This window comes from Oryctolagus cuniculus, chromosome 5, assembly GCF_964237555.1.
Source record: "Oryctolagus cuniculus chromosome 5, mOryCun1.1, whole genome shotgun sequence".
Classification (NCBI taxonomy): Eukaryota; Metazoa; Chordata; class Mammalia; order Lagomorpha; family Leporidae; genus Oryctolagus; species Oryctolagus cuniculus.
The window spans coordinates 143,022,651-143,048,455 of NC_091436.1; the positions used below are offsets into that span (position 1 = coordinate 143,022,651).

The window sequence follows — 25,805 nt, forward strand, 5'->3', positions numbered from 1 at the left end:
GGCCAGTGAGGGCTCCCTGGATTAGTGCCAGACAGCCTACTCCAAGACGGGGTGTGAAGGGTGACTGACTTCTGAGGCCCTCACTGCCACGAAGGGAATGCAATACCCTTTGAAGTGAGGTTGGATCCCTGAGTCAGAGTCCTAATTCCCAGCCTCAAGCTGTCTCTAAAAACAAATTACAGACCGACTTTGCGGGGCAGCTAAGGCCTGAGGTTCTTCCCCTCCGAAGAGTGAAAAACCATCATCCTTCACTCATTCCCGTTGTTCCCAACCCTTCATGACAGTAGCAGATATGTCAAGTAGCTCAATAGCTGCTATGCATGAGAGTTTTCTTGACTGCTGGTATTTTAGCACAAGCTCATCTTCTTTAGAGCAATAGAAGAAAATATTCTTTCAATGATCCAGCCTTAGCTGTTAACCTCGGTTTGATTTGATTTCTAATTTGGCTCCCATATGCTTTACCTTCCTTCAACTGTTTGTCATTTCCTTCATCATGACAGTTTTATACCTCTCATGACATCTGATTTCCTGTGAGATCCTATTCTTTGTTTATTTATTTTAAAAGATTTGTTGGGGCCGGTGCTAAGCCTCTACCTGCAGCATCAGCATCCCATTTGGGCGCTGGAATGAGTCCCAGCTGCTCCTCTTTTGATCCAGGTCTCTGCTATGGCCTGGGAAAGCAGTAAAAGGTTGTCTAAGGGCTTGGGCCTCTGCTTTGTGTGAGACCCAGAAGAAGCTCCTGCCTCCAGGCTTCAGATTGGCTCAGCTCCTGCCATTGTGGCCATTTGGTATGTGAAACAAATGGAAGACTTTTATCTTGTTTCTCTCTCTGTGTGTGTCTGTTACTCTACCTCTCAAATTAATAAAGTCTTTTTTAAAAGGATTTACTCGTTTTATTTTATAGCTAGAGTTACAGAGAGAGAAGGAGAGACTCAGGGAAAAAGAGATCTTTCATCAGTTGGTTCATTCCCCAAAGGGCTGCAGTGGCCAGGGCTGGTAGCTTCATTTATGTCTTCTACATGGATGCAGGGGCCCAAGCACTTGGGTCATCCTCTACTGCCTTCCCAGGCGCATTAGCAGGGAGCTGGATTGGAAGTGAAGCAGCCGGGACGTAAACCAGCATTTATATGGGATGCTGTCATCACAGGCAGTGGCTTAACATGCTACACAGCAATGCCAGCCCTGCCTGAAATCCTATTCTTTAAGCTAAGCAACACCAATAGCAGCCAATCTCATGGTTTTCTAGAATTCTATCCTGGAGTTGTTTCCTTAACTTGAGCTTGAACTCAGTACTAACCTGGATGCTAACCCCGACATAGTGGTTGCCTCAATAGTTTAAAGATCCTGAGTCTCCCTCATAATTAAAGATCATGCAACTTCAAGAGCCCAGAGTAAAAAGTTCTCCATGTCTAGTGCTGCATCACTACTCAACCTGATAAATGAAGATGAGGTCAAGCCCTTGGACAGTGCCATTGCTAATCTGTATATTTGAGTATGGGGAATGTCACACTTGGAGTTTTCAATAAGTGTGTGTGTGTGTGAGTGAAAGAGAAAAATAATAGTTTTGATCATTATGAATCTTAGAAATGAGTTACACTCATCCAGCTGTAGAACTGGATGGAACCCAGTGTGCCACCACATTTTTTCTTACCTTTCTCTAGAGGTTTGCCTTCATCATAACCACAGTCTGTGCTTTTTAAACCATTCATGGAAATTCCACAACTGTTTACTTGAATTAAGAGTTTTGGTTCTTATGAGACCCTGGAAAAGACATGAGGGGAGACACTGGTGTGTGCTTGCCAGAGATGTGTGGCTACATTCAGGAGAACTTAGCTGTCATGCTACAGGGCAAAGAGTCTCTTTCTGAGCCCTAGGGCTAAGTGTTGTGTGTGTGGAACACATCATCACTTAAAGTGACATTTTAGCATGCACTTCCAGGTCACGCTGGCCTCATTGCTCTGAGCCTGCTATCTTGAGAAGCATGGCCTCACTGTTGATGACACCATGAATATGTACGAAGGGAGGTCAAGCAGATGGCTCTGACAGTAAGAAGAGATGAAATTCATCTTTAATGGATTCAACTGCAGTTGCTCCAAGCAGGCACCCTAAAGTAACATAAACACACAGGATAAAATATGTATAGTTAGATTTAATAATTCCCTTCTTAAGCGGAATAAATAATTTGCCATCTGATTAGAATTGGGAAAGAATCTGTACCTTAGCACAGACTACTTTAGCATTGATTATTCTCTTTCTTCCTTTTCCACTCCCTAGGATTTATCCTGTTGGGTATAAAACACACAGGAATGGAAAATTGCCAAGCCAGGGGTTGTGTGTCCCTTTTTTTTTATTTTAGGATTCATGGTGTGTGGTACTGAAGATTCCTTCAAAGCTGAGAATGTGAATGAGTCTGGTGAAGTTAACTGTTGAATCTAGAACTTGAGAAGAGACAAAACTGGACAGACTGAGTGAGAGGAGATGGCCTGGTTATGTCCATACATCATCAAGTGTTAGAAAATCACAAAGTAACATGCTAATTTTCTTTTAAGATTTACTTACTTGAAAGTCAGAGTTACACAGAAGGAGAGACAGAGAGACAGATATCTTCTATCAGCTAGTTCACCCTCCAAATGTCTGCAACAGCTGGGGCTGGGCCAGACAGAAGCCAGGAGCCTGGAACTCCATTCAGGTCTCCCCATGGGTGAAAGGGACCCAAGCCAAGACTCATGTGGGATATCAGTGTCACATGTTGGGTCTTAACAGCTACAACACAATGCCAGCCCCACAAAGCACCATTCTGATAGAAGAGAAGGGTAGTTAAAGGAATACACTATGTAATAGCTGACATAAGAATGGGTAGGACATCTCATATACAAAGCACATTTTGGAAGCACCAAGCAGGTCTACAGTATTGGTTAAACATAGGAAGAAATTAAGATGCCTGGGCTCAGTTCTATAGCACAGAAAGAATGCCTACTGATGTGAGGAGAGCATCTGGCAGCAGATAGCAAGGTTCTGAAGTGACCTAAATACATCTGGGTAAGACTCCAAACATGCAAGGTGCATATTAGAAACATTAGGCAATAAATGACCAGATTGTAGACTCAGAGACCAGATAGAAAATATTTGAATCTTATGAAAAATGCCCAGACTTGGTATGCCCAGTCAAAGGAACAGAGCCTAATTACATGGAAACTGGGGAGGACCAGCATCAAGGTGATAACTATATCAATGGTGACAACATTAATAACCACGAAAAACCATAGCTAACATGAATGAAGGGTAAATAATCCTTGACAGACATGTTTTCATGGGAAAGCTTAGAACTAGATTAACTACATGGCTCAGGGTGGCACGGTGCTAGTGGCAGGTTTGGGATCCAAACCCAGTTTTATCTCACACTCAAGCTTGTGAGCTTTTCCTGTTTTGGGATGGCTCCTGATGGAAGTTCCTCCCCAGGGTATTGGGAGGGTGGGGACCAGAACCCACAGAAGAGACGGCACACAGGTACGTGTCAGATGCAGATCAATGCTCTTGCAAAATTAACATAAATAAATATCAAGCCTGGTTATGTAAAAAGGACTGCTACGTTAAGCAAAAAATGTCTAATCATTTCACATGTTCAACATTAACAAGGATCTTAAAGGAAATCTATTATCTTTTTTTTTTTGTTTAATTTAGTTAGTTGAGAGGCAGCAAGACAAAGAAAGAGGGTGAAAGAGAAAGAGTGAAAGAAAGAGCGAACAAGCAAGGATGCCCATCCACTGGTTTATTACCCAAATGTCCACAGTGGCCAGGAATGGGTTGGGCCAAAGCCAGGGGAGTCACAAAGACTATCCAGTTGTCCCACATGAGTAACAGCAGCTCAATTACTTGGGCCATCACTGCTGCCTCCCTGGGTGTGCATTACCAGGAGGCTGGAGCCAGGGATCAGAGCCAGATATTGAACCCAGGCATACTGAGGTAAATACCTTACCTTACCGAGCACCTTAATGGATGTCCTAACTACTAGGCAAATATCCCACTCCCCATTACCTATTTTGAAGATGTAGGCAAAGCAATTAAAATACAAAATGATGTTTCTGGGAACCACATGATGGGATGGGAACTCTCATATGTCACTTGTTGTGGATTGAATTGTGCCCCTAAAAATGTATGTTGAACTTCTAACTCCTGTTCTGATGAATATGATCTTACTTATGTAAATAGCATTTGCTATTGTTTGGATGTGGTTTGACCCCTCAAAGATTCATGCATTGGTGGCTTGGTCATTGGGGATGAACTTTTGGAAGGGATTTTAGGATCCCAGTCCCTCCCTGAATTCTTGTCTCAAGATGGGATTTCTTCCTCTCACATGTGCCTCTGCCATGTTACCATTAAGCCCTTACCAGGGACCAAACCAAGGGGGCACCCCAGTCTTGGACTTTTAGCTTCTAATACTGTGAGCCAAATAAACATCTTTGGTTTATGAAGTTAGCCTGCCTCAGGTGTTTTGTTATAGTCACAAAAGATGGACTAATACAGGGCCTTTGCAGATTGCCATGGTGTAGATGTAGTTTGGAGGCCCATGCAATAAAGGCTTGGTTTGCAAATGGTGCCAATGGGAGGTCCTTAGGTCACTCAGAATATGCCTTGTGAAGTGGTTCTGAGATGGTTGATCTAAGTGCCTGAATATGGACCCAGAAACTCTCTGTTTCCTGGCTCCCTCACAAGAGCTGCCCCTTTGCCATCTACCACCCTCATTAGATGCCCTATCAATGAGGTCACCTGATCTTGGACTTGAACCTCCAAAATTGTGGGCAACATAAGCCTTTTCTCTTTATAAAGCTACTTGTCTCAGGTACTTCATTGTAGTAATGAAAAGCTGATTAATATTCAGATGTAATCAAGTCACAATATGATTGAATTAGGCCCTAAATCTGAGGACAGAAAGATTTGAAGACAGATTCATTGAGAAGATGGCCAGGAAAGACAGAGTCAGAGACTGGAGTCATGCTGCCACAAACCAAGGAACATTAAAGAACACTGGCAACCACTAGAAGCCAGAAAAGGCAAGCAAAGACGTTCCCTAGAGCATCCAGAGGGTGTATGGCCATGCTGATAACTCGATCTGGGGTGTCTAGTCTCTAGAGAGGGTAATGTTTTGTTGTTTTAAGCCATCCAGATTGTGGTGATTTGTTACAGTACCTGTAAGAAACTAATGCACCATTGCCAAACTAGTTGTGGGTTGTTAAAATCTTCTTGAAAGCATTCCAACAAACTAAAACACTGGGACACGTATTGTGGTACAGCAGGTTCAGGTCCCGGCTAGTCTGCTAATGCATCCTGGGAGGCAGCAGATGATAGCTCAAGTTCTTGGGACTTTGCTGCCCAGTGGAAGACCTGGGTAGAATTCTTGGCTCCTAGTTTCAGCCTAGCCCAGGTCTGTTAGTGCAGGCATTTGGGAGAGTAAACAGGTGGATAGAATATTTCTTTATTCTTTGTCTCTCCCTGTCTCTCAGTCACTCTGCCTTTCAAATAAATAATGAATGAATATTAAAAAATTAAGACCTTGAAAATTTCATATCCTTAGGATTCCTGTTTCTAGTAAAGTATCTAATATATTGTTCATAAGTTGAGAAACAGAAAAGCTTTATCCACAATTAATTGTTGCATTAAATATAATATTTTAGATGCCGGCACTGTGGCTCACTTGGTTAATCCTCCACCTGTGGGGCCAGCATCCCATATGGGCACCAAGTTCTAGTGCCAGCTGCTCCTCTTCCAGTCCAGCTCTCTGCTATGGCCCGGGAGGGCAGTGGAGGATGGCCCAGGTCCTTGGGCCCCTGCACCCGCATGGGAGACCAAGAAGAAGCACCTGGCTCCTAGCTTCGGATCGGCACAGTTCCAGCCGTAGCAGTCATTTTTGGGGTGAATCAACAGAAGGAAGACCTTTCTCTCTGTATCTCTCTCACTGTCTATAACTCTGTCAAATAAATAAAAAAAATTTAAATATATAATATTTTAAAAAAGAAAACAGCCTAAACTGATAAGAAGTCTCTGACTTGCCCCAAGTGGTGGAGTTGGAAGCATACCAGGGGATTCCAATTCAATCCCATCGAGGTGGCATGTACCAATGCCATCTCACTGTTCTAGGTGATCAGTTTCAGTTCACAGTTGGTCATGGTGAAGGGACTGGGAGTCAAAGGGAGCACATAGACAAGTCTAGTACCTGCTAACGCTAACTGATGGAGTAAATAAAGGGGAGAGTGATCCAACATGGGAAGTGAGATACTCAGCAGACTCATAGAATGGCAGATGTCCTAAATAGCACTCTGGCCTCAGAATCAGCCCTAAAGGCATTCGGAGCTGGCTGAAAAGCTCATGAGAGTATTTCAGGCATGGAAAGCCAAGACTCTCTGGCAAAAGATCTCTGCGAGTGAGATCCCAGTGGAAAGAACAGGTCTTCAAAGAAGGAGGTACCTTTCTCTGAAGGGAGGAGAGAACCTCCACTTTGACTATGACCTTGTCTAAACAAGATAAGAGTCGGAGAACTCAGAGGGCTTCCATAGCCTTGGAAACTCATGACTGGAGCATAGGGAGATTACTGATGCCATAGACAGGAGTGTCAATTGGTAAAGTCAACAACAGGAGTCACTGTGCACTTACTCCTCATGTAGGATCTCTATCCTTAATGTGCTGTACATTGAGATTTAATGCTATAACGAGTACTCAAATAATATATTTCACTTTGTGTTTCTATGGGGGTGCAAACTGTTGAAATCCTTACTTAATGCATACTAAACTGATCCTCTGTAAAAAAAAAAAAAGAAAAGAAAAGAAAAGAAAAGAAATTATCAATTCCCAACTTGACTCTCACTGGGATTAAACATGACAATAGGTCTGCTCTGATTTCATCATCATTTAAAAAAAAATCATCTATTATTTTTCACTTTATGTTTCTGTGTGGGAGCAAACTGTTGAAATCCATACTTAATGTATACTAAGCTGATCTTCTGTATATTAAGATAATCGAAAATGAATCTTGATGTGAATGGAAGGGGAGAGGGAGTGGGAAAGGGGAGGGTTGTGGGTGGGAGGGACGGTATGGGGGGGAAGCCATTGTAATCCATAAGTCGTACTTTGGAAAATTATATGCATTAAATAAAAGTTTAAAAAATAAAAAAAATAAAAAAAAGAAGTCTCTTTTATTATATATTGTGTGATATATCCATAAGAAAACATAATGGAATCATGAAGGCATTTAAAAGAAATTTTTGGTAACATGGGAAAATGTATGTTATAATGTTAAATGGAAAAAATGGGAAATAGAATATTCAATTCAATGTGATCATAACTCTGCTAAAATTGGTATGGGAAAAACTAGAAGAAAATATATCAAAAGATTAATGGTGATTATCTTTGAGCTTTGGGACTACGGGTGACATTTTTTTCTTTATGCCTTGGTATTTTGAAATGATCTAAAATGAGCATATAATACTTTTCATAATGAGAAAAAAGAACTTATAAAGAAAACTTGGAAGAACTTCTCTTAGAGGATTGATAAAGAAACATGTAGTTCAAAGTTGGCTCTGAAGAATGGAAACCTGTTATTATTCACACTGATGATGAAGTAGCCATAACTTTTTAATGTCAACATTGTAAATGATCCTTATGATTGCATAGAGGTTTTATAGTATTTCACAGGGCTTACAGTTTGTAAAACATATTACCCTCCCATCTATTATCTCATCTAATTTTTAAAACAAGTGTATCGGGGCCAGGGCTGCGGCGCAGTGGATTAAAGCCCTGGCCTGAAGCGCCGGCATCCCATATGGGCGCCGGTTCTAGTCCCAGCTGCTCCTTTTCCAATCCAGCTCTCTGCTATGTCCTGGGAAAGCAACAGAAGATGGCCCAGGCCCTTGGGTCCCTGCACCAGCATGGGAGACCTGGAAGAAGCTGCTGGCTCCTGGCTTCAGATCGGCGCAACTCTGGCCATTGCAGTCATCTGGGGAGTGAACCAGCAGATGGAAAACCTCTCTCTCTTTGTCTCTACCTCTCTCTGTAACTCTGTCTTTCAAATAAATAAAATAAATCTTTAAAATAATAAAACAAGTCTATCAAGAAAAGAAGTTGTTAACTTTATTGTCTAGAGAAGGATGCTGAATCCTGAGTTGCTGGTAAAAAATAGCAATAGACTAGGATTAGAGAACTGAGTACTTCAGGAGTCTCATGCTCTGCCCCGGACATAGCCAGGGCTCTGCCTCTCACCAGTGCAAGCTTCTTCCAGTCCTTCCACCCATGGGTTCCAGCTCCCTGATCTACAAATCAAGGAAGATGCACTTTAGATCTCTTCTAGCCCTAAAACCCTATGATGCAAAAACCTGTGAGGACTCACGAGATGGAAAATCGCCTTGGAAGTGTAACTTTTTGACCCTTCTGATTTCTTCTCAAAGATGAAACAATAGTGTAAATTCAAAATGTATTATCTCTCTCTTCACTTTTATCCCAAGCAGCAATCCCTGGGATATCCCTTTAATCTCTGTGAAAGGTAAAGCGAGCAGAGCTCCATGAACTTGGACCTCATCCTTTTCCACTTGACCCTTCCTCTTATGCACAGCGGCTCTGGAAACATCAACACTTTGATATGTAGTGGTTTATTAAAGGGTCTCAGTGACAAGATCCAGGACCGCCATGAAACAGGCACCTTAGCCTTCCTCAACAGCTGCTCTCCCTAGATGCTTGCCCCTTCTTTTCTATCTCTTGCTATCCAAATGGCAGGATCATAAAATTGAGAGACGAGGAGAACCTGACAGGTCGGCTCAGCTGCATCTCGAACTGGGGTTCAGAATTGCTCCTAAATCAGTTGGAGCTCTGTTCATCTGATAACCAATTCTGTGGCCAGAGGACAATGCATCAGAATATAAAGCAGGTGTTCACTTTCCATAGCCCATTTGCATTTCCGTATAAATTATAAAGGGCACTTTAATTCTATGTCCCAGTTTCCAGCAGCACAGGGATTGTAATGGATTCATTTGAAATTACATGAGCTCCAGCCACATCCTTCTTGCTCAGCTTCACCAGCCTGCCTGGAGGGGGCCGAGGAAAGGAGTGCTGCCAATGAGGTTGCTCAACAGCCTCAGTGAAAGGCCTCCAGGGCCTCTCTAAAACCTTGGTATTCATTCATAAACATTTATTAACCACTTTCTAAGAGCAAGGCAAAATCCAGGGCCTTTCTCTCTCCCTCCCTTTTTTCTTTCATGGAGAAATGTTCTTTGCACCCCTACCTAGAGTATGACAGAAGCAATGGGGATACAGCGACAAATTGCAGACAGTCATTCCAAGGAGGAGCTTTCAGTCAGTGGGGGAGGTGTATGTGTAAATAAACACAAGGTGTCATGGGGAGGGGGAGACAATACCAACATTGTGTCAACTGCGTGTCACTTCCTGCCCTGGCTCCCGTTAGCCATGTGTGTGCTTGGGACAGGGCACATAAATTCTCGGAGTTATTCCCTTATTCATAAACTGAAGATAATTATACTCCTGTCAAAGAATGAGCATATAGATGAAATAATATCACATATATAAGCATCTAATAGAAAACCTGGGTCATACTAGTTACACAATAAACAATTGGTTTTCCTCCTGCTCAAATAATTGCAGTGTAATATATGCTACATATTTATAAAGCATGCTGTATAATTATAATCATACCCAGGGTTGCAGATTCCTGGAGCAATAGAGGATCTACTAGGGTCTAAACCTCCATCCATTCAGGGTCACATGGGAAGGCAGTGATAGGTGAGCCGTAAGACTCTATTATCATGGGCTGTTGGAATTTGATGAGCTTCCAGCAGTATATCAGTCATATTTTTGCAACTGTAATGAAATACCTGAGGAAATTAATGTGATAAAGAGAAGAGGTCTATTTAACTCACAGTTTTGGAGGTTCAAGCTGAAGACCAGATGGTCACATTGGTTTAGTGTCTGGTAAGGGTGGCAGGTGGCAATAGTTGGAGCCTGAGCAGGGGACAGATCATAGGCTGAGCCAGAAAGCAGAGAGTGGCTGGGTCCAAATAGGCCTTTATAAGCAACCCTCTCAAGAAATGCATTCTGAGGGCATACTCCCAATGTCCTAGACTCAGCCCCTAAACACCATATTGGATTAAGTTTCTACCCTCTTAGTGTCGTTAACTTGTGACTTTGGGGTTTAAAGTTTTGCATGAGTTCTGGATAGAATAAACAGTGACTTCCTGGAGGAATTGGACTGAGGCCGGGGCCTCACAGTAAGACTCAAAAACAATTTCACTCACTAGGTGGTGTCCTTGAGGGACACTGAATAGGGAGAGTTAAAAATGTACAATTTTGGGATACTGGCTAGGGACTGGCAAGCAGAGAGGATTTAGAAGGCAGTGGTCAAACTGTCTTTTGGTCTCACCTCCTGAATTTGTCAGCTTCCTCTAGAGAGGGTGAGCTATAAGGAAGCAAGTTAAAGGAAAGACCTGAATCTCAAGAGATGCTACTTGAAACTCCCTTTTGTAGCCTAACAAGAATTAATATGAGTCACAAAAGAACATTGCATTCTCACACAAAGCATAGTTTTGAGCTGAGCAAACACCAGCGAGGTTAGGGGGTGCCTATCCAGGAGCCATGGCCAGGATGGTCAAGGCAGGAGACACAGAAAGACCATCTGCATAAGAGAAGCAGCATCTATCTGTACAGTGGCCAGGGAACCATAGAACAAGCATTTAAATGACAGGGAAAGTCTGGCACCACGGCTCTCTTGGCTAATCCTCTGCCTGCAGCGCCGGCACCCCGGGTTCTTGTCCCGGTTGGGGCACCAGATTCTGTCCCGGTTGCTCCTCTTCCAGTCTAGCTCTCTGCTGTGTCCCGGGAGTGCAGTGGAGGATGGCTCAAGTGCTTGGACCCTGCACCTGCATGGGAGACCAGGAGAAAGCACCTGTCTCCTGACTTTGGATCGGCACAGTGACGGCCGTGGCAGCCATTCGGGGGATGAACCAACGGAAGGAAAACCTTTCTCTCTGTCTCTCTCTCTCATTGTCTAACTCTGCCTGTCAAAAAAAAGAAAAAAAAAAAAAGACAAGGAAAGAGTAAATGCTCCAAAATAAAAAAGCTGAGAACTGCTTGGGGATATGTTGTGGACACATCAGGGATTTTTACAGACAAAAGGAAGGTATTTGAACTTAACAAGCCATTGTAATAGTTGTCATGGCTCCAGCCACTGCTGAGGACTGTGATCTCCAGCACATAACTTGTAGGACTGTAACTATGTGCTCAAGGTGAGAGAACCTGATATAAAAAAAGCATATTGTTAAACCTATGATTTATTTTTTTATTTGAAAGTCAGGCTACACAAGGAGAGAGAGGTTGGGGAGAAATAGAGAGAGAGAAATCTTCCATCTGTTGGTATACTTCCCAAATGGCCACAACAGCCAGGGCTTGGCCAGATGGAAGCCGGGAGATGGAAGCTTGCTCTGGGTCTTCCATGTGTGTGGCATTTGGGCCATCCTCTGCTGCCCTCCCAGGCACATCACCAGGGAGCTGGATTGGAAGTATAGTGGCTGAGACTCAAACTGGTGCCCATATGGGATGTCATTTTTGCAGGCAGTGACCCAACCTGTTTTCCTACAGCACCACCCCCAAAAGAAGCATTTTAAAGGCCATTCCAGGTCCTTTGAGTTAGCCTAACAATCAGAATCTCTGTTTTTGAGAGTGTGAATGTGAGACAGAACTGGCAGCTGGTGGAAGCCACAGATGTGGATAGACCCAGAAAGAAGCAAGCATGGGGCGACAGCTGAGCTCTAGAATGGGACTCATCAACTTCAGCTGCAGATGGGGCAATAACACACCTTGGTCTCTAAGAGCTCTGTGAAGCAAATTCTAGCCTCAGTCTGCATTCTTTAGTCTTCTATGGGTTTGGTTCTTTGGATTGGAACATGGCTAAGAATCACAGTCATCAGTGCCATTATGTTCTGGCTTAGTTTTAAACAGCTCCCTATGCTCATCCCCTGTGACCCCGAATGCCCAGCACTGAGAACAAGAGGCCCTTTCTCTAATGATCCAGTCTTCCTTCATGTCTCTAGGAAAACCTGGGTTACCTCTGAAGGTTATAGATTTCTGGAGGAAAGGAGATCTGACTGCTTAAGGGATCAGGAAGATTACAAAGGTTTCCTTTACAATAAGCTGGCAAGAAATCTATCCATGAGTTATTTACTCCTGTAGAAACAACAATTGCTCGCATGACCCAATCACCACTTATGATACCCTCTCTTCAAACAGTGTTGCACTGGGGATTAAGTTTACAATACATGAACTTTGGGAGGTATGTTCAAACCATCAGAGAAGTGTGCTGTGCTGATTTAGTGGATTTAAGTGCTTACCAAAATATAAACAATATCATACAAGGTTTTATGAGACTTCTTAAAGCGTTTAAGGACTTAAACTCAATGGGGTGAAGGGGGTTGTATTCGCAGCAGAGACTCTAGGAAGTATGAGGACAGGTAGGTTTGAAAGTTCAAGTTGTGCACAGAAATAGTTGTCCTCTGTGTCTTGGGGCCATGATGGGCAGTGAGGCCGGGAAGATGGGTTGGCCTGGAAGCTACTCTAAGGTACACAGGCTTTATTGTGGTGCTGATGAGACTAGTGGTGATCTTCAGTCGGGGGAGTTACTTGACCAGTTTTCCACTTGATATGGTAGTTCTGACCACAGCAAGGGACACGGGTTGCTGGTGGCCCCATGCAGAAGGCAGGTAGCAAGACCATAAGAAAGTGAATGAAGTCATTCAGGTAGAAGATGAGATCCCGAACCAAGGCCATAGCCCTGGAACAAGAAGAGGAAGATGGGAAGGTACTGAGAAAGTAGTGATGGCAGGGGTGAAGGAAAGGGAGGCAAGGAGTGGAGGATGATTCTAGATTTATGTTTAGGGCAACAGAAGCACAATGGTGGAATAAAGTGAAATAAACTTTTCAGGAAGAAGAACAGATCTTGAGGGGAAGGTTGATTTTAGTTTGGAAAACTGAGTTTGAGATGTTTCTAGGACACTGCAATGCAATTGGTGATAAAAGTAGAAAACGCCATCCTAGATTTCAGGAGAAAGCCAAGCTGGAGATACGGATTTGGGAGTCATTGATGTGTATGTGGCTTAAGTTCTGGGAAAACATGAAATCATCAGAGAACAGTACTGTGATAGTGGTAGGAAAAGAGGTCCTAAGCTAAAATTAACAAAGATTCATATGCGAGATTGTGGTGAAGAACAACAATATTTCTACATGAGCTTCATGGGGTTAAGCCTTTTACCCTGTGCTTTATTTTTAATTCTTATTTTTTTAATTTATTTTATTTATAAAAGCAGAGTACAAAGAGAGGGAGAGAGAGAAAAAAAATATTCCATTTTCTGGTTTAGGGCCAGGCCAGACCAAAACCAGGGGCTTCTTCCAGGTCTCCCACATGTGTGCAGGGGCCCAAGCACTTGGGCCATCTGCTGCTGCTTTCCCATGCCCATTAGCAGGGAGCTTGATCAGAAGTGAAACCACCAGAGACATGAATTAGTGCCCATATGGGATGCTAGTGTCACAGGTGGCAGCTTTACATGCTATACCACAATGCTGACTCCCTGTTCTGTAGCTTCAGAAACTTGACTTTATTAGTACACTCAAGGGATGAGCTGACTCTTTTAACACTAGGGTCTGATTCTTGCAACCAAACTGTTAAGAATATACTTCCCAAACTAAAACAGGGCTCTATTAATTCACAAGAATTGCTAAGTATTACAAAAGTAATTAAGTAGTGATTGAAGAACATAAGTTCCAAATCATATGGCTTTGTGTGCTGTCCTGTTTCAAGGTGATGAAATCTGTTTAAAAACTAGAATTAGGAACAGGTGCTGTGAGCAGTTATACTGCTCTTGGGATGCTTGCAGCACATATTGGAATGCAGAAGTTCAAGTCCTGGCCCCTCTTTCAATCCAGCTTCCTGCTTATGTGCACCCTGGGAAGCAGCAAGTGATGATTTGAATACTACCCAGGTGGGAGACTAAGATGGAGTTCAGGGCTCCTGGCTTGGCTTGGCCCAGCTCCAGCTGTTGCAGGCATTTGGGGAGTTAATCAACAGATGGAGGATACCTCTCTCCAATTTTATCTTTTAACAAAACAAAAAATAAATAAAACTTAAAGAGTACAGTTAATATTAATGGTTTTCAATTGTATTGTCTACAGCATGTCTTGTATAATAGTGTAACTGGAAGTTCCCCAAAATAAGTGTGTTATAAATAAGTTTAGTAAAACTTGAATCCTTCTTTTGAATGTTCACAAAGTGTATTTGAGCTAAAAATGTTAAGAAGTTCTAGAGTAAAGCAGTGTGTCATGTTTTATCCATCATTTCCAAATCCCTTGAGCATGGAACTTTCTTACTTGTGATACTAGCCCTCCTTCTGCCCTGGCAAAATCTGTCTATTGGAGCTCCTCTTGGATATAGGTCATTAATTTTTTGAAAGTTCAGCAAGAAATGAAAGTAACAGATAAATTTATTTTAGTGCATGAATCATTTTAAAGATTTACTTACTTTTTATTTGAAAGTCAGAGTTACACAGAGAGAAGGAGAGGCAGAGAGAGAGAGCTTTTCCATCTGGTAGTTCACTCCCCGGTTGGCCACAACAGCCAGATCTACGGCAATCTGAAGCCAGGAGCCTGGAGTTTCTTCTGGGTCTCCCACGCGGGTGCAGGGACCCAAGCACTTGTGCCATCTTCTACTGATTTCCCAGGCCATAGCAGAGAGCTGGATTGGAAGTGGAGCAGCTGAGTCTTGAACAGGTACCCATATGGGTTGCCGGTACTACAGGCGGTGGCTTTACCCACTTTGCCGCAGCACCAGCCCCAGTGCATGCCATTTTTTAAAACATTCATGTATAGGGGCCAGTGCTGCGGCGTAGCGGGTAAAGCCAACAGCTGCAGTGCCGGCATCCCATATGGGCACTGGTTCAAGTTCTGGCTGCTCTACTTCTGATCCAACTCTGCTATGGCCTGGGAAAGCAGTAGAAGATGGCTCAAGCACTTAGGCCCCTGCACCCACATGGGAGACCCAGAAGAAGCTTCTGGCTCCTAGCTTCAGATCAGCCCAACTCTGGCTATTGTGGCCATTTGGGTAGTGAATCAGTGGATGGAAGACCTTGCTCTCTCTCTCTCTCTTTGCCCCTGCCTCTCTATAACTCTGCCTTTCAAATAAATAAATAAATCTCTTTAAAAAAGAAAAGAAAATCACGTAAAAGTCATTTAAAAATTCATGAACAGTTTTTTAGAATATACATTGTCTATGAACTTTTTGAAGATCATTTTTTGTACAGATTTCAAGTTTTTATACCAAAATAACATATATGTGTGTGTATACACAAATACATAAACATGTGTGTGTGTGTGTGTGTATGTGTGTATGTGTGTGTGAGACTGAGAGCTCTGTACTCACACAGCTCCAATCAGCTTGTTTGTTCCCTAAATGCCTACAGTGGCTGGGCCCGGGCCCAGGGATGAAGCCGGAGTTGAGAATTCGCTCCAAGTCTCCTGTGTATGTAGCAGGAACCCTGCAATTTGAGCCTTCCAGATTCTGCATTAGCAGGAAGCTGGAGTCAGGAGCTAGAGCTGGGTATCAGACACTGGCACTCTGATGTGGGATGCAGGAGTTTTAACCATTAAGCCAAGTCCTCACCCCTAAACTCATCTCTTAATTCCATTTTCCCATGAGCTTTTGTAGTATACTCCTTGAATCACAGAAATCTCAAACAGCATCCTCAGAACTTGAGTCTAGAACATCTGCTTTCCTCAGCCTACTCTCTCTGCACTGCCGAGAAGTGAAATGAAACGAAATCTTAGTAAATGGTAACTTCACGTTACAGTTTCTTGGTCCCTAAGTCTTGGAGGCTCCTCTCATTTCCTAATATGCTGCTTGCAAAAATCAGCGCATCCTATTGGCTCCATAAAAGATACCAGAAATCTTACTACTTCTTGCCAATTTCACTTTGGCCATCCTAGTCTGAACTGCTTCCATCTTCCTGGGTTAGACTTTTGGAAACTGCTTCTGGCTGTGATATAGACTATATGTTATGCTGGTTTCATTTGAGAGTGTCACTGGGATGTATGAACTACAGCTGAGAGGATCCTGGGGATGATGACTTACATTGAGACAAGTACCCAGAAATCCATGTTGCTTCCTGTACTGTTTAAATGGTGCTGGATGCTTGTTGACAATTAAAATATTACCGACTTGCTTTAAAAAAATACTGTTTTTTAATAACTCATGAAATTTTGAAGATCAGTTTATTTGCAAAGAGAGAAATTGAAAATCTGGAAACATCCTCAAAAAAATGGTGACTTTGAACATAAACTTGAAAATGTGGGTCTCTTCCATTTAAAATATGCTACACTGCTCCACATTCAATCAACTCCCTGCAAATGCACCTAAAAGCAGCAAAAGATGGACCAAGTCCTTGGGCCCCTGCACCCATGTGGGAGGCCTGGAAGAAGTTCCAGGCTCCTGGCTTCAGATCAGCATATCTCCAGCTGTTTTGGCCATTTGAGCAGGGACCCAGTGGATGGAAAACCTCTCCCTTTCTCTGCCTATGTAACTCTGCCTTTCGAATAAATTTTTAAAAATCATTTAAAGAAGGAGGTACCTTTCTCTGAAGGGAGGAGAGAACTTCCACTTTGACTATGACCTTGTCTAAATAAGATCGAAGCTGGCAAACTCAAAAGGTTTCCATAGCCTTGGCAACTCATGACTAGAGCCTAGGGAGATTACTGATGCCATAAACAAGAGTGTCAATTTGTTAAGTCAACAACAGGAGTCACTGTGCACTTACTCCTCATGTAGGATCTCTGTCCTTAATGTGTTGTTCAATGTGAACTAATGCTATAACTAGTACTGAAACAGTATTTTTTTAACTTTTATTTAATGAATATAAATTTCCAAAGTACAGCTTATGGATTACAATGGCTTCCCCCCAATAACGTCCCTCCCACCCGCAACCCTCCCCTTTCCCACTCCCTCTCCTCTTCCCTTCACATCAAGATTCATTTTCGATTCTCTTTATATACAGAAGATCAGTTTAGCATACATTAAGTAAAGATTTCAACAGTTTGCTCCCACACAGAAACATAAAGTGAAAAATATTGCTTGAGTACTAGTTATAGCATTAAATCTCAATGTACAGCACACTAAGGACAAAGATCCTACATGAGGAGTAAGTGCACAGTGACTCCTGTTGTTGACTTAACAAATTGGCACTCTTGTTTATGGCATCAGTAATCACCCTAGGCTCTTGTCATGAGCTGCCAAGGCTATGGAAGCCCCCTGAGTTCACTGATTCTGATCATATTTAGACAAGGCCATGGTCAAAGTGGAAGTTCTCTCCTCCCTTCAGAGAAAGGTACCTCCTTCTTTGATGACCCGTTCTTTCCACTGGGATCTCACTCACAGAGATCTTTCATTTAGGTTTTTTTTTCCCCGGAGTGTCTTGGCTTTCCATGCCTGAAATACTCTCATGGGCTTTTCAGCTGGATCCGCATGCCTTAAGGGCTGATTCTGAGGCCAGAGTGCTGTTTAGGACATCTGCCATTCTATGGGTCTGCTGTGTATCTCATTTCCCATGTTGGATCATTCTCTCCCTTTTTTATTCTATCAGCTAGTATTTGCAGACACTATTCTTGCTTATGTGATCCCTTTGGTTCTTAGTCCTATCATTATGATCAACAGTCAGGGCAAGGGCTGATCAAGTCATCGTTTCTCATAGTGTTCATTTCACTTTAACAGGTTGCCTTTTTGGTGATCAGTTAGTTGTCACCTATCAAGGAGAACAAGTGGTATTTGTCCCTTTGGGATTGGCTTATTTCACTCAGCATAATGTTTTCCAAATTCCTAACAGGATCACTTTTCAGTTAAAATTTAAATACCTAAGAATTATTGTGTGTTAATTACAGAGTTCAACCAATGGTACTGGAACAAAAAAATACTAAAATGGATAAAGTATTACATTGTACATCAACCGTCAGGACAAAAGCTGATCAAGTCACGAAACAGTATTTTTTTTTTTTTTTTGGACAGGCAGAGTGGACAGTGAGAGAAACAGAGAGACAGAGAGAAAGGTCTTCCTTTACCGTTGGTTCACCCTCCAATGGCCGCCGCGGCCAGCGTGCTGTGGCCGGCACACTGCACTGATCCGATGGCAGGAGCCAGGTGCTTCTCCTGGTCTCCCATGGGGTGCAGGGCCCAAGCACTTGGGCCATCCTCCACTGCACTCCCTGGCCACAGCAGAGAGCTGGCCTGGAAGAGGGGCAACCAGGACAGAATTTGGTGCCCCAACAGGGACTAGAACCCGGTGTGCCAGCACCGCAAGGCGGAGGATTAGCCTAGTGAGCCATGGCGCCGGCCCTGAAACAGTATTTTATACTTTAAGTTCTGTGTGGGTGCAAACTGATGAAATCTTTACTTAATATATACTAAATTGATCTTCTATATATAAAGATAATTGAAAATGAATCTTGATGTGAATGGGATGGGAGAGGGAGCGGGAGATGGGAGGGTTGCGGGTAGAAGGGAAGTTATGGGGGGGGGGCCATTGTAATCCATAAACTGTACTTTGGAAATTTATATTTACTAAATAAAAGTTAAAAAAAAATTTGGGAATGTAAAGTAAGGGTTCAAGAAGGACCAGAATCAGTCAACCTGAAAGTCAACCAACACGTATGTTTGGTTTTGGGTGAATGTCTATATTCATCTCAAGTAGAACCTGTAACATTGTCTTTATCCTTGTTTATTTCCCCAGCTAGAATGGCTGTCGCATGAGAGGAGGGACTTTGTCTTGTTCACTGCATTCATTCGCAGTGCTAAACAGTACTTGACATAGAGCAGAGGTGGTTAAATATTGATCAGTGCAGCTCTGCCTTTGTCAACTCCATCCTTTTCATGCTGTCTATTAAAGACATATTCTTTATTTATGGTTTACTCATTTGATGCTTTTTAAAGTTATGATGCTTACCATGTATATTCATATATTCATTTAGGAGTCAGTTAATATTTATGGAGCATCTATTCTGTGCTGGAAACAAAGTACATGTGGCTGAGAAATTAGTACTGATCCATAAGAAACCGCTTAGTTTCCAGGGATAGCTTGTATATAGAAGCAGGAAATGCCTAATAAAACTTTCTCCTAAAGAAATAGAGTCAAAAATAGGTGAAAATGCTCTCAATTTTTTTAAGATTTATTTGTTTATTTGAAAGTCAGAGTTACACAGAGAAGGAGAGGCAGAGAGAAAGCAAGGTCTTCCATCCACTGGTTCACTCCCCAAGTGGGCTGTAACGGCCGGAGCTGTGCTGATCCAAAGCCAGGAGCCAGGAGCTTCTTCCAGGTCTTCCCATGTGGGTGCAGGGGCCCAAAGACTTGGGCCATCTTCCACTGCTTTCCCAGACCATAGCAGAGAGATGGATTGGATGAAGAGCAGCCAGGACTAGAACTGGCACCCAAATGGGATGCCGGCACTGCAAGCAGCAGCTCTATCCACTACCCCACAGCACCAGCCCCAAAAATGCTTTCTAACTGATACTTTCCCACTTCTTTTGGAAGAGAGCAATCAAATGTACCAAATAAGCGGAAGCTATGAAAAAAAGTGGAAAGATCGACTGAAGTTAAATTCACGTACTTACTAAAGGAATTGTAAAACAAGCCAAGGATCTGGTAGCATCACTTAAAAGATGCTGGGTTCTACCTGCCCTTCCCTACTGATGATTGGAAAGCCCATTAACCTGATTGAAGTGGGTTGTAAGACAACCCCCTGCCCCCAACCTCCATTCCAGTCTTACTAACAGCACAGGAAGAAGGGGCACCCTGTCTCTGCTCAAAGTTCCAAACCACCTTCAAAATCACTTTTGATATTTTGTTCTTGATGTGCTCTGAGCTTCCAGTTGTACTACACCCCTAGGAAAAAGAGAAATTGTTTTTCTAGGAGAAAACTAATTTTCAGTGGTTAGAGATAAGAAAATCTTATAAACTTGCCTTCCTAAGCACACAGCTATACCCTTGAGAGAACCTTAGCTCATTGTGTACTCATAAAAAGAAAACAATATCCCAAATGAGTCAAACCCAAAGATGCCAAATGGTGATAAATGGATTTTTTTTTCAGAGGTCAGAGAATTGAGCTAATGTTTTACTACTGCTGGAGGTTATCACCTTTGCATGTTCACATGCAGGTGATAGAATCACAAGATAGCTTCATAATCCCTGTTTGGTGAACTTGGAGTGCTTGCAAGTTGAGGATGCAAAGCCCCTCTCTGGTGAGAAGGTCCAAGGTAGCGGACTCTGATTTCACGGGCATTGTCAACACTGACAGACAAGTGCACACATAAACCCTTCTCTCACTGTAGTTTCTCCATAGCAGTCATGGGGCACTTTGGGTGATGTAAAGCAGAATGATCAGTCATATGACTTCAGTGTCAGGGAACTCTTCCGTTTACCCTTGACCTCCATTGCAGCTGCTACTGGTTTTGGAAGGGTTCTAGTTGGGGAAAAATGCCATAGTAGGGACTTCTATTGCTTCTCTATAGCACAGATGAAGAAATAAAGGTTTGACTGAAATAACACTAACCTATATTTATTAGTAATAACAGTGGCATTGTATTAGTTTCCTGTGGCTGCTGTGGCAAAGTATCCCAAATTTGGTGGCTTAAAGTGACAGAAATCTGCTCTGACAGTTGGGAGGCCAGCAGTTTGTAATGCAGCAGAGCTGTACTTTCTGGGGGCCCAGGCAGCTGATGTGCCCTTTGCCTCCCGTTTCTGATGACTGTCAGCATTCTTTGCCTTGTGGCCACAACACTCCAGTTTCTGCCTCTGTGGCTACATTGCCTCCCCTCTCCTGCCTGTGTGATTTCTCTCTGCCTAACTCCAAGTGTATGTAGGGCCCACCTGGAGCATCCAGGATGACCTCTTTCTCTCAAGATCCCTAACTTCATTGTATCTGCAAAGACTTTATTTTTCTAAGTAAGAACACATATGTAGGTTCTGGGATTTATGGCTTGGGCATATCTTTGTGCAGCACCCCCACTGAACCCATTATTCATCTTACTTACTTTTCTCTATTTGTTGCTTAAGTCTTGCTAGCAGTAACAAAGAAATTTAAAATTTATTTATACTTAAAATTATAAAAATTATATAAAACATTTAAAAATATTTAGTATTTGAAAGGCAGAGAGACAGAGAGAACAAGAGAAAGATCAAGAGAAAGGTCTTTCATCCACTGGTTCACTTTTGAAATGCCCTCAGCAGTTAGGCTGTGTGAGGAAAAAGCCAGGAACCTACAACTCGGTTGGAGTCTCCCACATGAGTGGCAGGGATCCAGTACTTTAGCCACTACGTGCTGCCTCCCAGAGTGCACATCACCAGAAACTGGACCAGAAGCAGAGTAGCTGGGACTCAAACCAGGCGGTCTGATGGAGTACGCAGGTGTCCTAAGTGACTACTTAATTGCTGCACCATGTGTCTGCCCCAGCTACAGGGACTTTATTTAAATTTCTTTAAATATTTATTTATTTATTTGAAAGTCAGGTTTACACAAAGAGAGAAGGAGAGGCAGAGAGTGAGAGAGAGTGTGTGAGAGAGAGAGAGAGAGAGAGAGGTCTTCCATCAGCAACAATGGCTGGAGCTGTGCTGACCGAAGCCAGGAGCCAGGAGCTTTCTCTGGGTCTCCCATGTGGGTGCAGGGGCCCAAGGACTTGGCCCATCTTCTTCTGCTTTCCCAGGCCATAGCAGAGAGCTGAATTGGAAGTAGGGCAGCCGGGACTCAAACCGGCGCCCACATGGGATACCAGCACTGCAGGTAGCAGCTTTACCCACTACACCACAGTGCTGGCCCCAGCTACAAGGACTTTTAAATTAGCATTATTCCCTAAATCTTTATAAATCATAAATCCCGTGAGGACAGCTGTCAAGGACAAAATGATGATGTTCTGAAAAGGAGAGGTTTATAGAGGGAGTTAGAAACTTATAATCCATCACCAGATCAGAGGCAGGAAATTAACGTGGGTTAAATCTCTTTTGCCATTCACTTTTTTAAAAAAAATAAAAATTTATTTATTTATTTGAAAGTCAGAGTTACACAGAGAGAAGGAGAGGCAGAGAGAGAGAGAAAGGTCTTCCATCCAATGGCTCACTCCTCAGATGGCCGCAACGGCCAGAGTTGTGCCGATTTGAAGCCAGGATCCAGGAGTTTCTTCCATGTCTCCCACACAGGTGCAGGGGCCCAAGTACCTGGGCCATGTTCTACTGCTTTCCCAGGCCATAGCAGAGAGCTGGATGGGAAGAGGAACAGCCAGGACTAGAATGGGCACCTGTACGGGATGCCGGCACTTCAGGCAAGGGCGTTAATCCACTGCACCACAGCGCCAACCTCCATTGCCATTCACTTTTCAAATGTGGTCTTGGTCAATTCTCAGTACCAATTGGTGATTTACTTATTTTAATCCATGCTGCTAAAGATGGGGAAAGAGAGGCTCAGGAAGCTAGAGAATAGTCCCAAGTTCCATCAACTAATAAGGGTGGAGCCAAGGTTCCTAGCCAAACCTTGTTTCCAAAAGCATGCTTCCTTTCTAGCTAGGAGAGGGCATTTCTGGCTGCATAAGGGTCTGCTGAGCCAGGTCTCAGTTCCATCCACCTGTGCTCTGTGTGTTGGGAATTCCCAAAGGAGAGAAAAGGACAGAGCTCTTAAGACTTTGTCAAAGGCTGAATCCTTGATCTAGACTAATTGTTCCTGAATTCTGGGTTAGAATATGGGAGGAAAGAAGGAATCATGTAGGCCAGTGTTGTGGTTCAGCAGATTAAGCCTCCTATTGTGACACCAGCATCCCACATTAGAGTGTGAGTTCAAGTCCTAGCTGCCCTACTCCCAATCCACTTCCCCTCTAATGTTCCCATGACGGTAGCAGATGATGGCACAAATTCTTGGGGCCCTGTCACCCAAGTGGGAGACCCTGATGGAGTTCCTGGCTCCTGGATTCAGCCTGGCCCAGACCTAGCTATTGAAGCCATTTGGGGAGTGAACCAGCAGACAGATTTTTCTCTGATGGTCTGCATTTTAAATAAGTCTTTAAAAAGAAAGAATGAATGAATGATGAGGTGGGTTCTTGTCTGTGACCAATGTTGTTATGCATTATTATCATTGGATTTGCTTAACTAGAAAATGGAACATGAAAGGTAGGCCTCAAAAACCCACATGTGGTTTCCCAGGGTAGGAGACTGAGCAAGGATGTAGGAACACTTCAGCATAACAATTTAGTAATAAGCATCTTCCTCAATAAATAAAAATCCCAATCAAAATCCAAAAGGCAACAATCTTCATGTGAGAACTAATTAACAACACTTGAAATTTTAAAATGAGTAAACATATTCTGAGGGGGAAGAAAGCAAATACAAGACACTCAAAGATAAAAGAGTATTTTTTAAAGATTTATTTTATTTGTTTGAAAAACAGAGTTACAGAGAGAGGTAGAGCCAGAGAGTGCAGTCTTTCATCTGCTGGTTCACTCCCTAGATGGCTGCAACAGCCGGAGCTGTGCCGATCCAAAGCCAGTTACCAGGAGCTTCTTCCGGGTCTGCGGGTGCAGGGCCCCAGGGGCTTGGGGCATCTTCTACTGCTTTCCCAGGCCATAGCAGAGAGCTGGATCAGAGAAGAGCAGCCGGAACTAGAACTGAACTAGAACATCCCATATGGTGCCCATATGGGATGCTGGTGCTTCAGGCCAGGGCTTTAACCCACTGAGCTACAGCACCAGCCCCAGAAGAGTATTTTTAAAAATAATATTTAAGTATGAATCTCGAATGTCTCTTTGTTGGATAAGAAAACTTTTCCATTCAAACTAAGTGAACTTGAGCATTTCTTCTATGGTTGTGAGATCTGACTTTAAGCCCCTCTGGCTTCTTCACCTTAACAGCCGTGCAAGGACAGCAGCTTCTAAGCTATTGAAGACACCTTCATCAACACAAAGACAAGTTAAACCTGCCTGAGAGAAACTTGCATTTAAAGAGAAAGCAAGGGCTGGTGTTGCGGTGTAGTGGGTAAAGTCACCACCTGCAATGCTGGCATCCCATAAGGGCACTGGTTCATGCCTTGGCTGCTGATTCAGCTCCCTGCTAGTGGCCTGAGAAAAGCCACAGAAGACATCCCAAGTGTTTGGACCCTTGCCACCCACATGGGAGACCCTGACAAAGCTCCTGGCTCAGCTTTTGCTATTGTGGCCATCAGAGGAGTGAACTAGTAGATGGAAGATCCCCCTCTCTCTCCATCTCTCTCTCTCAAAGTAGCTCTGACTTTCAAAATAAATAAATAAAAATTTAAAAAGTAAACAGAAAGCCCCCTGGGACAGGCCTTGTGGTGCAGTGGGTAAAGCCACCACTTGGAACATCCACATCCCTTCTCAGAGTGCCTAGTTCAAGTCCTGTGTCTACTTCCAGTCCAGCTCCCTGCTAATGTACCTGGGGAGCAGCAGATGGTGATCCAAGCACTGGGGTTCTTGATACCCATGTGGGAGACCCAGCTGGGGTACCTGGCTTTGGCCTAGTCCAGCCCCAGCTGTTGCAGGCATTTAGGAAGTAAAACAACAGATGGAAGGTCTCTCTCTCTCTCTCTGTGACTATGGCTTTCAATCATTAAATAAATAAACCGAGAGAAAGCAGAGTGTATTTCCTGCTTAACATGGAGGTTAAGTGTTTAGAATTACTGAACAATTACCTCCTTTGTTACAATCACTAAGCAGAGTAGCTGATTTTTAGTTAGACTTAAGTGTGTGAACTACTGATGGTTGAATGATAAACATAATTTAATAATCAGGCCTTCATTTGTTCTGGAAAGACTGAGACTTCCTGGAATTCTCAGTGTGGACATGTGGAGACTGGGAGTTACTGGTTGCTGAATTTTTCAGTACAGAATTGCAGACAAAGACACAGAAAATCAACTCAATTTTATGAACGCTTTCTTATAGGCAAGCCAAAGTGTTAATGCCCAGGGCTGTGGGTAAGAGCAGTGCCTCTAGGTTGGTTTCCTTGCCTGCTATATCAGTTTGCTTTTCGTTATTTTAATAAAATACCCAAGAGGAGCATCTTGGGGAGAGAGAAAGTTTATTTCGACTTACAGTGGAGGTTGCAGGATCCATGGCCTCATCATTTGGGAACTGGTGGAGAGTGGTTACAGCAGGTACAGACACTGTGATCGCATGGTGAGCTTGAAAGAGAGAGTGCGCACAGCAAGGCAGAACTTGAACTCAAACCATCAAAACCTCTTTTGAGAACCACCCTCGGAGGGTGCAACCCAGTAACCTAAAGACCAGCCCCACCTCTCAGAGGCCATCGTTACATCAACCCCCTCCTCCTTAATGAATCAGCAATTAACATAAAGAAACCAGAGTTTAAACAGCTGCAGGGGTTTTGGGGAGACAAATCCTACTCAATTCTTAACACTTGCTCTCTCACCCTGTTGGGTCCAATCCCTGGAAGTGTTTTACTTTTCATCCATGTCCTTGCCAAAGATGTCAGGTGATCAAAGTGGCCAATCATCCTGACCACTTGAGGCTTGGACCATCCAGGGGTATTTAAATCCTTTCAGTGGATTCTTCAGCAGACAGGGCCTTTGAGAGGTAGAGAGATGAAGCTATGATGGAATGACAGATGCGGGGTTAACACTTTCTGGAAGGAAAGCCTGCCCGGCTTGTTTCTCACCTCTCCAACCTCCTCGCTAACTAGCAGCAACTGTGCTGGTGATTCTGAAAGCAGCAGATTTGA

The 25,805-nt window shown here is 43.3% G+C and overlaps 1 long non-coding RNA gene across 1 annotated transcript in view; it reads right to left on the reverse strand.

Annotated features, from left to right (window-relative positions):
- Positions 1-25,589, reverse strand: part of LOC138849694 (uncharacterized) — a 38,268-nt gene extending 12,679 nt beyond the window's left edge. Inside the window, exon 1 of the long non-coding RNA XR_011388743.1 lies at positions 25,160-25,589. This is a non-coding gene — a long non-coding RNA (uncharacterized lncRNA). The remainder of the gene's footprint in view (positions 1-25,159) is intronic.
- Between the last annotated feature and the right edge of the window lie 216 nt (positions 25,590-25,805).